Below are 10694 nucleotides of genomic sequence, written 5' to 3' on the forward strand. Positions count from 1 at the left end.
CCAGCAGCTAGAAATGTCCATATGTAGGCTTAAGCATCCATGTCTACAGCCTACGATAAGCCTATGACGTCACCATGGATAATGAAGTCACCGTTGCAAATTTTGTTTCGGTCGCCATCTTTAAAATCTTTATTTATTATCCGATTTTAATGAAAAAAAATATTTAAATTTATAAAAAAATTCACTGAATAAAATTTTTGATATAAATATTAAAGGAAATTACTTTTACGACACGGAGTTCGGAGTCCCCGGTTCGAACCCGGTGAGGGCAAAAAAATAAAAATGGCGGCCGATCCTTCCCTCAAGTAGGTGCAGGCAGACTGGCCCCCACCACTTTGTTAATAGCATATATATCGTCAGGTAACATGACGTCACGTCCGCCATATTGTCTTCGTTGCTGGTAGCCATCATCATGGTATCGTTGGCTAGAGTGTGCTGACGCCATGTTGGTTTAATTATTACCCGCTAGAGTGCAGTAATAATTTGTTACTGTGACACCTGCCATCTTGAAATGTGGGAGCCATCTTGAAAATCCGTAATTCTTATGCTAGAGATTCAGGAAAAAGTTCTAAATTCATTAAATAAATTTGCAAACAATATACTGATTAATTAGATCGACTAAGGTCCATGGCACGATCCTGGACGAAGCTAAAAGAAATTTAATTTAAATACCAGAAAAGTGAGAGGTTCGAGAAGTAAAGCACCGCAAGTTCTTTTACAAACATAATATTTATTACATAATTTCTATTCTACTACAGGATAAACTGCGAAGGTTAGCAATATTACAATCATTTAGGTCCGCATAGGCATGAAATGACTAATTCTTAGCTCCAATCGGTTTATACAAGACAGAGACCAGCCAGATCCTTTACTGACATAGTCCTCCTCTTCTTGACAGAGTTTCTGGATACCTTGTTTAACAGTTTGCTTCACATCGTCAGAACTGTAAATTACTGCAGCCGACGTCTTGAATGCACACTTCTTCACTTTGTCATCGAACGTATAAGGCTTTCCATATATACAGTCCAACCACAAGTTATATTTCAAAGGTCCGTTTGTTGCCACGTCATCAGTAAGCTGATTGATTATGTTCTGTCTAATATTGTCAAGAAAATTACAAATGTCTTTCAACTCACTAAGTGTATTTAGAAAATAGTAGTCTTTCAATGTTCCACGAAATGTAGACTGCGCCAAGTAGAAGCCATTATCGTTCATTTGTAATGCTCCTATCACAGTCTTAGGTTTATTTTCATGTTCAGATGTCACAGCAATCGGTTGCTGCACATCGGTTTTTTTACTTGTACGCTCACGAGTCACCAATCTAAACTGAGGAGTCGTAATTGCTGCAGGTAGTTCAGCAGTAAGCGCACGGACTTCACCTTTACAGTTTATCGCATGTCGGCGCAAATTATCAATTCGAGTAAACCATTTATGACACTCGTCACAGCGAAACTTCATGCGAGAAGGATTCTTCGTACATTTACTCCTCTATTGTCTCCGTACATTATGTGCAAATGCAAACGTCATGTCGCAGTAGCCACAAGGATGCCTAGTTGAAGACAAACCCGAACCAGATGTCGCTGTTACTGCAACTGTACCATTTCCAGGCATACTCTTATGCACATCAATGCATCGTTGTTGTATAGAAACCTTGACTTTCTGCCGCACTGCAGGGCCTTTACATGTCTCCAAGTGATGCTTCAAATTAGCATTTCTTGTAAATTGCTTGCGACATTTAATAAAACCAAACATTTTACGATAAGGGTTCTTGGCACATTCTCTCTTCTCGTGTCGACGAGCATTGCTGCTGTTTGAGAAAATCTTGTCACAGTAATGACATCGATGTTCGTTAGTTGTTGACGATTCGCCATCCATTGAAGTCTCCATCGAGGGCGAAACAGCGTTCGTCAAGGGTTCCTGTACAGCCAGCACTACCGGCATTAAAGTCTCTTCTGCTGGTGGTATCACGTCTGTTGAAATCTCCTCAAATGTTGACGTCGTCGTTGCCAACGGGATCTGCTCCTTCTCCGGCGTAGCTGTCGTCAAGGTTCCCGTAGTCGATGGTACAACCTCCATCGAGTTCGACGTTAAAGTCGGTAAAGATGCCATCGAGTTCTCAAGAACAGCTAGTTACGCGACTTATGCACCAGATTAAATAATCTAGGTGATCCTTACACCGTCGTTGACAGTAACAAACTGAGCGACCTGCTGTCTAGGACTCGCTTATATACATGCACCGGATGGAATAATACACTAGTCAAATCAAGAACAATTTACTATAATACTAGATTCAAAACAACATTAAAAAAAGCAGGATATATGATCGAAAATTCGACGAGTTTTTATACGTTCGCGTCTCATGAATTCAATTTCTCCAACAGTCATTGACTCCAACGGCCTTTTTGCTTCATCAGCTCCAATGATATTTGGCTTGAATGCTACGAGTCTAAGAGACTATGAGGCTACAATTCTACGAGTGTACAAGACTCCTCCGACTACCTTCAAGTGTATAAAGCTCCAAATGCTCCAACAGCTCCAACACGCAATGTACGCGCAATACACGCAATTTACACGCAATAAATGTAATGAACACACAGTACACGTAGGAAACGAAATGAAGAAATAGTACACACAGTAAACGGAACTAACACGTAATATTCACGCAATTGACGCACAGTACACGCAATGTACGCAAAGTACACGCAATGTACGCAATGTACGCAAAATATGCAATGTACACACAATGACTACGCTTCGTTCGCGCAGGACAAGCATTTAATGAAAACGAAGCACGTTTGGACGGAAATTCTATAAAACGAAAGCTCATTTAACGAAAAGGAGGCGCATTCTCTCGTTCATTCAACTTGGTAGGATGCGATCGTCAATGATAAGTTAGGATATAATCTCTCCAACAGTCTATGAATCCAACAGTTTTTATTTCCATTAGCCATTGACTCTCACAGTCATTGGCTCCAACGGCCTTTTGCTTCATCAGCTCCAATGATATTTGGTTAGAATGCTACGACTCTAAGAGACTATGAGGTTACAATTCTACGAGTGTACAAGACTCCTCCAACTACCTTCAAGTGTATAAAGGTCCAACTATTCCAGCAGCATTATGTTATAAGATTACATGACAATACAAAAATACATAAAATTCTGGCTTGTACTAGAACTCTATTTTTTCTCAACAATGAGAAGTTCACAAGCTAGCAGAATCTGTTTATGTATTGATTGATATGAATAAGGTCACTATTACATATACATGTAACGAGTTATTGGTGAATAATACGTGTGTGTGGTTTGGAAAGAGCAGGCAGAATGGTAGTCCGATTCCACAGAAGGATTATAAATCTTTGCAATTGGTCAAACCAGTGCATATTTACAGCAAGACGGGAATATACAAGTAATTACAGAAATATTAGAAATATGTATAATTAATGTTATTGACTAGGCTATATTGTGTTATAGTTTTTAAATTTTTTACCTGTCTGTATATTGTTCTATTTGTTTGTTTGTCTGTTTGTCTGCTAGTTTCGTTATCAATAACGAAATCACAATTTTTTTTTTTAAATAAGCAAAATAATATTTTTATAGTATAAGTATTACTTTCTACCCAAAACTCAGGATTCGAAAACCAATGTTAAAAACCAGAACAAATTTACATTTCTTATAATTTTTTAGGGCCCTTAATTCTTATATTCACAGCTATGAGGAAGCAGTAAGCACTGGCGGATTTACACATTTGCCGCCAGTAGGCTATTCAAATTTTGCCGCCCTTACCAAACTCTACAAACGGGTACCTTAGTTCACAATCATATTAATTACAATTTTTGTCAATTAAATTGTAACTTTATGATTTGTACACTATCGTCCTAATTACACTACCTTTTTTCCCGTAATTATTATGATTGTGAACTAGGGGACCAATGTGTCAGTTCCTAGATTATTTTTACAACCCATCCATTTAACTAAGATTGCTTCAAGATATAGTTTTTAGGTATATTTCTGAGCTAATAAAAATTCAGTCATGGACTACTAATAAGGCAGGGTACGGTATGCCTTAATACTACTTACACAATAATATACATTCGGTTAACGTTAATAAATAATTTTTAATGAGCTTGCTTACAGTTTAAAAAAAAATATATTGAATTATTGGGCAACAATCCGGCTGATGGTGACTATGAAATCTAATCAAGTTATGAAAGTTTTACGATACCATTTTGCGCTATTTTATATTCGCAAAATCATAAATTATATTCTGTATGAAATTTTGTTCATTAGTTCTGACTCTATGCACGAAAGAGCCAACGTGTGTAGCTTTTCTTGGCTTAAGGTAGATCTTAGATGATTTTACACCCTATTTTTTAGCAAGAAACGTTTCTCTCACCCGAACAATTTGTCGCTGATGTACATAGAGCTATGTGAACGGCTATATCCAAGTTTGAATGAACGTTTCGCAAATTCAGTTTTGGAAGGCACGAAGATACACTTTTCAATGATCCAGAATCTGGTTTCACCAAAAAAATTTCAGAACAAAGGTAGCGTTGAAAGTGTATGCATTCTTGAACCAAGCCAGTTTCTAAGTTTTGAAGATACATTTTTTATGTAAGGGTTGATGATGACAATTCACTCATTTTGATGAGAAATTAAAACTTTTCATTGAAACTGTTGTAGACCTCCTGTCACTTTTCTAATTCGGATACGAGTCCATCAGTGAGGACGAGAAAAGTGTTAACCCTAAAAGTATCACTCGCTATCATACTCCTTTCATCGAGTGTTTCATTTTGTTTTTCCTTTTCGGTAGTCTTTTTCCCATGTATTTTGTATATTTCTTTGAGACACTTAATTCCATCGCCTTTTCTTCGAAATACTTAAAAAAAATTTCGTTCAGCTACGAAACACTTACAAAGAGATTCATAAAGATCAGCAACAGTAATCAAATCTACGGTAGAAGCCTTAATTTGAACATTCACTTTGTTTATTCTTTCAAAAAAACATTCCACACAATAACCATTACCGCCGTTTCCAGTTTTTCTAAATTTAAAAGTATTCCCACCGCTTCGTTTCGGGTTTAAAACTTTTCGGTACAATCATCCTTCATTAATTCCAAAGTGTTAAGGACTTTGTGCCAAGAATCTCTCAAACTTCTCCGCGCCTCCTCTCTAGATGACCAAAATGTCAGATTTACTCTCTTAAGCGTTTTCTTTTTCCCGATTTCAGTCATTAATTTTTGCCAGCGTTGTGTCAAACTTACAAAAAAATTGTAGATTTATTGAAGCAACATGAAGAAGCAACAAGCTTCTGTGCAAGATTCAGCAGCCTGATTTACCACTAAATTTAAAGAGTACGTATAGCAAAGAACAAAAAAAGAAAACGGTGCTTGGCTTCGAACTTTAGCCTGTAAGCCATGTACGCTCCAGACTTGTTCGTGGCATTATCATATGATTGTCCATGACAGTCTTCAATATTTATGCTCAGTGTTTTGATTTCTGAAATAATGGTAGAAAACATTTCTTCAGCTTTATGTCCTACTGAGGGCAAAAACTCGAGAAATCTTTCACACGGTTCGCCTGTTTCCAAAATGTATCTTATTACAAGGTTAAGTTGGTCCACATGTGCTGTATCTGGCGCTGAATTGATGATTAAGGAAAAATATTTCACCCTCCTTATCTTGTCTCCAATCTGTTTTAAGACTATGGCCCATCAAAAGAATAAACTCATAAAAAACAGTCTTTGATTAATAACTGGTACTTCCAGATCCGAGATTTACAAATCATTCAATATGACTGGCAAAAAAGATCGAATTTAGCTATCAGTTCCAAAATCATACCATAATTTCCGTTTTGCGGATCACCGAACTTCTCTTGAACACAATCGTTTCACTACTGCAACAACTCTCTTCAAAACGTTTCTCCAATAAGTCATTTCTTCATCAATCTGGACATGCAGTAAATTGTCGAGTCAGCCATTAATCTCACTTCTAACTTTCAAACTTATAATACTATATTTATGACGCGCAGTGTTTTTATGCTGAGCTACTCGGTGTTCTGCATTTTTCAAGACATTAAATCCTTTGTTGTCAAAGTGAGTCTTATTCTCCAATGGACCAAATGCTAAATAGGGCCCGCAATAACAGCTCTTTCACTTTCAGAATAAACCAGCCAATTTCCGTCATTTACTTCATTATTTTTTATTTTTCTTTGGATGATACTCACTAGCAAGAAACGACGCTGATCAGCATATATTTTTTCACTTTTAGAGAAGTCACAAGACTATTTTGATCGAAACCGCACCTTGCGATAATATCCCTTAAGGTATCGTTGATTTTCCATTAAGCTGGATCATTGTTTAGATTTACTGTTGTTTGCAATGGATCATTACTTAACGTCTGGTTCAGAGACACATCTTCAATTGTTATACTTATTGATGATTCCTGTACCGCCTCTTTTTCAAAGACATGAATATCCATTTTTTTCAAAAGTTGATTGTTTAACAGATGACTGTTGTTGCTGGACTGCAGGGTTCAAAACCGTTCCATCTTTTCTAGATTTTATTGTGCCAGTGTATGTAATCGAAGTTCTTGGTTTTTCAACACTACTTTAATTTCCACTTGTAACAAATCTGTCAATTTTCAACATGTTACGGATAACCTGTTTTTGTTCTTTTTTCATTTTGGCCTTTTTTTTATACTCAGCTCCACCAAGTCATTTTCTCCTGTCATTCATTCCAACAATTTTTTCATCCAAGAACTGAAAGTACGATACTTTTTTTAAGTATGATGAAACAAAAAAAATCGAAATTACAAGTTACTGATTCATTAAGTATGATTTATTGTAAAATATTGTGATAACTTACCTACTACTATAAGTTTGTATGCACCAGTGATGTTATGTTATTAAGTTGATCATACAATCCACGAAACACTTTGAAAAATTACAGCACACAACCAGAAAAATTTGCCAGGGAATTATTAATACGTATTATAAATTGCTGGGCGCAATCAACCGAGGGGGCTTTTCTTTTGTTTTTAAAGTAAGATATTGCATCATTTACAACTACCTTGTGTCCATACAAATCTATAGGAAAATTTCCTGGATTTTTCCATGACCAAAATTAAAAAATAATAACTCATAATTTTTGCAAACTTTTCTCATTTAAATGCTTTAAAAATGAACACAAAATCTGAAGAACTAAACTATTTCACTCTTTATCTTTCTGTTAGTCTCTTACATCTATCTGTTACTTACAGGCTTAACAAATTTAAGATTTAGATTGCCAAAGAAGTTTCACTTTTGACACGTGTACTCTGTACACAAGCTCTTTTTTTTAATTTATGTAAGACATAAAAAAAAATTCTGTCCCCAAATTTGCCACCCCTAAAATTTGCAGCCATAGGCTTCAGCCTACACAGCCTGCTGGTAAAACCGCCACTGGCAGTAAGCCATGTAAATAGTGTTTCTCCCACTAACTAAATATTGATTGTTATTCATAGTTATTTTCCGACTGTTCGTATCACAATCTTGTTTATTCATACCCAATATTATATTCATCCCACTTAGCTAACTTCGGATGTATGGTCTTTATGTAACAATATTTACTCAGTTTGCTGTCTTTTAAAAATATTATTTGAAATAAATTATAAAATGTGATGGTGTTCTTCACCATCTTCCGGGTGAATTTGCGTAAAAGTAAACCTTATAAAATACCTTATAAAATACCTTACAAAAATTTATAAGGAATCCGTTTAGTTGTTTTCGCCTCATATCGGCATAAAGAGATAATTAGTAAAATATTGGTTTCAGCAGTCTCCGTTTTTTTTTTTTAACATTTGTGCAACTAAGACACAGTGTTTATAACAGATATATATTATTAGTACGTTATGCACCGTAATTATATCCTGCTATGTTTAATTGGCAGATAATTTTGTCACACGGAATAATGCCTAACTTGTCCCAGTTTAAATTTCCAACCGGAATAAAAAATAAAATTAAAAACTTTTTTACTTAGATTTAAGGACTGTGCAAAATAGAATTATTTTCCTTAGTATATTACTTTATGAAAACAATTGCAAATATCGCTTTGAAAATTTTAATCGCGCGTTCTCAAAAATGCCTTTGCTTAAAAATTGTCCAAGTGCTCCGTGTTTTTGAGGTGATGGCCACAAGATTTGACCAAGGTTAGTTTTTCGGGCAGGTTAGCCTAAATCCGGTTCCACGATCTTCACGCTGCCACTGACCTATTTGTTGAGTTTATCACAGAAATGCCGTCCTCGGCATCGCCGACAGGTTTTAAGAAATCCTCGAACTCGCGCGCGGAACTCGGCGTCCTTCGGGACGCAGACTGCGGCGAGGGCGACGGCCTGTGCCGTCTCGAGCAAGTCCCGCGGCGTGGGGACCACCCGGCTCCTGCGCCGCGCTCGGCCCGTGGTACAGTGGCACCACCGGGGGAACTGCGGTACACAACATTCAACAAGCAAACACTCCAGTGAAACATTTGAATGTTATAAAGTGCCTTGGTTTCCCAGCCTGCGTCAGGGCGAAGTGGTAGACTGTACCGACGTCTCGCTCTGCCTCGCAGCGCTGAACATGCCTGCTGCAATGCAGAGCGAAACGTCCGAACATATTATCACTTCCGCGTGGCCACTGACTGACCCATATTTGAAGGACGCCGGGCCACTTACTTCTTGATATTTTAGAGTGAGGCCTGACTGGGGGTTTTGGGTTATGTATTAGCCCCCCAGAGAATAGTTGAAACTGGAAAATATATTCTCTTTAGAATAGCGTTTTTAAACCAACCTGGAACTAAATATTTTGACCATTTGGCTTCATTCTTTTTTATATTATTTTTATTATAAATACTAGCGGTAAAATATATGTGACATAGCTTAAATATATGAAGCATAAAAATCTTTGGAAATATTTCTAAGAAGAAATCATGTAAACTGAATTAAAATCGAAATGTATCGACCAGCGTTTGGAATTATATAGAAACTAGCTGCGCCCCACGGTTTCACCCGCGGTTTGAAGTTAAATTTATTTAAATTCAAAATCGGTCAAGTTCGAGTTGGAATCGAAACACTATGCAACACTTAGCTCGAGTCTGACTAGCACTTAACCAAATTTTATTATTTGTTGTAATACTTTAGAGTTGAGACTATATTCACACCTATATTGACTAATTGCGTGTATTACCGTTTTTACGACAGAACAACAACTAAAAAAAAAATGGGTTGAAAAAAATTCAATTATCAAAATCGCTTTATTGGAAGACATTTCTCAAATATTGTCAAGAGATGCTAATGTAAAAGTATGAGCCAGGGAGCCCCAACACAGAGTAAAAAGACTGATATGGTCTCGAGGTATTTTGAGAGTCGAATATTTAATGCAATACGTTTCTGTAAACAATGGTTCAAGTATTATTGTTTTATGTCTATATTAAAAGATATTTTCCTTTCAATACGCGCGAGCAGCCAATATATAGCAGTCCGTGCTGCAAACATGGGGTGACCAGAAGTATTCCTACCACTTTTAGTGTTTGCCCTTGAATTTTTTTAACAGTAATCGTATTAAAAATACAGTTTCTAACTACTCCATAATTTTCCCATGGCCAACTAAAATTGGCCTGCTCGCAACTATCGACTGCTCCAAACTTGCATGGTTATTGCTAACCCTAACATGTCGTTTGGTAGTTTAGTGTAGTGTGTAGAGCTGTACTGCAGTGAAGTCATCAACTCAGGCAAAGCCGTGGGGTGAATTATGTAGGCTGTAATAATTAACTTATGGCATACGATTTAAGTAGTGGGCTATAACTGGTATTAAATAAAATTATAATGCCATAAACAATTACCATTCTTAAAAACCAAAAACAACGTGAAAAAAGAACAGGCTTTCAAAAGTAACATAAATTTAGGATTTACTGATAAAATATTAGATCCACTTGTTCCATTGACGGAAAAAATTTAACAGTTGACATACTGCCAAAAAAAAAATATTTTTTTTTTTAGAATATAGGTATATGTGAATTTATTTCATTTCCATTTGTATCGTTTAAGATTACTTCGGTTATTTCACATTAATATGTTCAAGTAGATAACATTTCCACACAGTTCAGTCCTTTCCTTTAATTTATTTCGTTACAATTCATGCATTTAATCATTGAAATTCGTTTCTATTAAAGTACATTTATTTCGTTATAAATGAGTTCTTATGATGCTTTTTCATGTAATTTTAATATATTTTATTTATAAGATACATTTAGGTACAAATAATTCAATCTGTATTGTATTAAGTGATTTTATTTGTTATACCTATTAGGTTTCCGACTCATTTCGGTATATGTGATTTCTTTCATTTCCATTAGCTAAATGTGCAAGCACTTCCTATTGCCAGAAATAAAGTTACTTTCTACCAAATGACCAAACATGGTTTGGCCTAAAATCATTTGACCTAAAATAATTTCGGAAACTTATTTAACCTAAAATTATTTGGCCTATAGACGTTTGGCATAAACAGATTTGGCCTAAAGCCATTTACATAAAATTGTTTGGCCTAAAGTAATTTGACTTAAAATTATTTCGCCTAAAGGCGTTTGGCATAAAGTGATATAAAATTATTTTCTGAAACTTATTTGACCTAAAATTATTTGGCCTAAAGATGTTTGTCCTAAATGTATCTGGCCTAAAGCTATTT

This window comes from Bacillus rossius, chromosome 5 (genome assembly GCF_032445375.1).
Source record: "Bacillus rossius redtenbacheri isolate Brsri chromosome 5, Brsri_v3, whole genome shotgun sequence".
Taxonomy (NCBI): domain Eukaryota; kingdom Metazoa; phylum Arthropoda; class Insecta; order Phasmatodea; family Bacillidae; genus Bacillus; species Bacillus rossius.